This window comes from Leptodactylus fuscus, chromosome 2, assembly GCF_031893055.1.
Source record: "Leptodactylus fuscus isolate aLepFus1 chromosome 2, aLepFus1.hap2, whole genome shotgun sequence".
Taxonomy (NCBI): Eukaryota; Metazoa; Chordata; class Amphibia; order Anura; family Leptodactylidae; genus Leptodactylus; species Leptodactylus fuscus.
In genome coordinates, this window is record NC_134266.1 from 168,801,875 (window position 1) to 168,805,348 (window position 3,474).

The 3,474-nt window shown below is 42.3% G+C and overlaps 1 pseudogene; it reads right to left on the reverse strand.

Moving 5' to 3' along the window:
• Positions 1–3,036: 3,036 nt before the first annotated feature.
• On the reverse strand, positions 3,037–3,159 carry LOC142196433 (U2 spliceosomal RNA; annotated as a pseudogene).
• Between the last annotated feature and the right edge of the window lie 315 nt (positions 3,160–3,474).

Below are 3,474 nucleotides of genomic sequence, written 5' to 3' on the forward strand. Positions count from 1 at the left end.
ATTGCTGCACAATTGTGGATAAAAAGTACGGTCATGTGCATTACAATTTCGTAATTCCATGTGTCTTATATTAATAGCCATAAACTCCATCATGTACCTCACATTAACCGCCTGTGTACTTCACATAACAGTTACTCATATGTGAGAGATATGGAGGTAATAATTAAGTATTTTCATCTTTGAGGTCCTTTATTATTACACCCATATGTCTCACATATTAGTAACCCTTATATGAGGCACACAGGGGTTAATGTGAGGGACATGATGGGGTTAACTGCTATTAATGTGAGGCACATGGAGTTACTCAATCTAAATTAATAACCCCAAATGCCTGACGGTAATAGGCATGGTACAGCATGTACCTGGTGTTTTCTTTTTTTTACCTTCACTTTGCTCCGAGCTTCTCTTTCACTCTGCTCTGCTCCATCTCTTGTGTGCAGTATGGAGACGGCAGGAGCTTTCACCTCAAGCAGGACCTGGATCTCTATAGGGATAAGCTCTGCTCCCTGAGCGCACTTCTCTCCTCTCATTGGTGGGCAGAGAGCAGCCAGAGAAAGGGGAGCGTCCTGAGAGCACTGAAGGGACGCTCCTCTGCTGCAGCACCTGCTGTGCCAGCCAGATATGCCATGCGTGCCAAGAGCGGCACGCGTGCCAGGGGTTGCCGACCCTTGTGCTTGAAGGAGCCACCAGCATTTCACTACTTTTGACAAAATCTATGCTGGAGTCTCCTGAGACTTAATGAAACCTCTGACACAGTTTCTTAAAGGCAGTCTTTTACTAGAACCCAGCATATCTTCATGCAGGATAGGATCACCCAAATTAAACAGTACTTTTCTGTTGTTGAGATAACCCTGTTTTCATCAATTTGCAAACAAGCTCTTTGAAGCGTTCACACTGTTTTCTTTGCTCCAAAGAGGTAAGCAACAGCGCCCCTTGTGGCTCCAAATTCTCCAGTTCACAAGATGAATATAATGTTTGATTCAGGTGACCCTAACCTATCTAGGGTTCTAGGTTGATGTGCTGGGTTCTGATGAAATACTTTTTGCAAGCGCCATATTTCTTAGTAGTTTACAGAACATGTAACTGTTCTGTAGGTTAAATATACCATACATGTGAGTATAACCAGATGTGACTGTGGAGCTTCTCCATTAAAATAGGGCTATGTTATTTGATTTCCTGTATTCAGGAATAGTCAGATTTATGGAAAGTTTCAATGGCCAGTATTCTGGGGAATTAGAATGTGTTACCTAATCCAACTTCCCTGGCTTAGTGTTCTGCTGCTGTATAAAATAAAAGATCAGCATTCCACTTTTTCCAGTTGGAACAATGTTTATGAGCTGATATTTCGAAACTATAAACTTGTATTTCAGCTATGAGCAAGGGAGTGACATTTCTCAACATTGCAGCCTTCATTTAGAGTTGCTCAGTCAGACAGTGTTTTCTAGGACTAATGCCAATAACCCAATCGCCCATAAATTTTACTAAAAGTCATATGGTAGGCGTCACTTTGAAATAACTCACATTGTGTGCTAACAACAGTAATGACAGTGCATCTATGCAGAGGTGGAGTGGAGGCAAATGTCATATTGAATAGCTATGCAGCTCTTTACTTATATGTACCGATGTCCATAGCCACTATCTTTATTAATTCTACTTTTCTTACTACAGCTTTAGCTCAAAGGTTTTAGGGTACTTGCACATAAAATGAGCACTCCTGCAATGAATAAATGAGTAAATAGAACAGTTTCTAAAAGGTATTTACATGTCAGACACAGCACACAAACTACAGCTCCTTACCTTACTGATTCAATTATCCAGCAGGTTCCTGTTTTCTGGCTAAGTTTCATTGGTATTGGCATCTGTTTTTAACAGACAGTTTAAAAAATTGAATGGACATTATGCGGATATCAATCCACTTTAACATCTGTTAAAATTGAACCCATTGATTCTGTCCTTGTGTCCATTAGAACAATTACAATATGTCAGTTTTTTTTAATGAACTATTTTTTCTGTCTGTCAAAAAATCAACTTGGGAATACACTTATTCACTGTCATTGTTTCTATCAATTAATCCAGTGTTATTGAGATTTTCAGGAGAAAATATGTATAAAACAAGGAAAGAGTGAAACATAACACATAAAATAAAAACCAGATTTTTTTTTTTTTTTTTTTATCCAAGGCCTCTAACTGTGCCAACATCACACCAAGTGCACAAAAAAAGTGGGAGTGCCACTAAAAAAAATGTGCCTAGGATGCTTTCTACTGTACTACTTGTACTACTTTCTACTACCCTTCCCAAAAAGGAATAGGGTTCCTGACTATGCTCCTCGCCACTGGGCCAAAAGGCACCAAGTGACTTAGAGTCACAATAGAACGGACTGCCGAAGCAGAAGGTCCAGAGTGCTCTTTTCCCCTTGGGCTGCCACCACCTAGGGTACTAAGAGCCGATCAGTCGTCCAGTTTCTCCCTGGGCTGCCACCACTTGGGATACTCCTGGGCCCACATCCCTTGCCTACCTAAGCCGAAGCAGAGGAAGGTCACATAAAAGAAGGAGGGAAGCCCAATACAGACTCCCAACCCCCCACAGACCATCGGGAGAGTCCCAAAAGGGTACAGAATCCCTTTGTCGACACACAAAAAAGTGACAGAGAATGACAAAACAAAATGAAAAAGACTAACAAGTGGGTAAAGTGCCCGATCAGGCCCAGTCTACCCGATCTACCGGATCTATAAAAAATTTCCCAGCACTGGGTAAACCAGGCATAGGGAGTGGGTGTCACAAAGGTGTAATAGTGCAGAAGCAATGTGCCGAAAACCAGTGGGATCCCATCCCCAGTGATTGAAGGCACCCCCAGGACACTACACTAGAGGCCTTCGAGACGCTACCTCGACCCCCAGCCAAGATCCCCAGGCACCCATCCTGTGGCACCTGGTGGTCATGTTGCCAGCATCCATAGTCTTCACCGGTCTCCTACAGTGGCCCCCGCTACCATTGGCAGAACCGGTTACTAGCTACTTCTTCCAGCAACACGCCGCAAGTGGTTCTGTTATTCCCATCTCCACAGTCCCAGGTCCCCCCATGGCGACGGAGCTCTCATTGTCTGCTTCTGGTAAGAACAGATACTACACTTGAACTTAGCCATAAGGCCGAGAAGCGATAAAATAACAACCAGAATGGCCCATGTCAATGTTTTTAAACAGCTGTTACACAGAAGTTTTTCACTGTTGTGTCAAAAAGACCTTAGGCCTCACACACAACGAAAAACGGACATATGACACTTTTTTTTTAACATCCATCACGTCTGTTTTTAAAACAATGGAAGTCATTGGGTACATACAAACATTCATTTTTAACTGACCGTGAATAATGGCATGTCCTATTTTATTCTTTTATCCAGCCTTGTGCATCCAATACAAGTCTATGGGTCCATTTTTAACATACAGGGTGTCCGGAAAGTAAGTACACAAAATGAA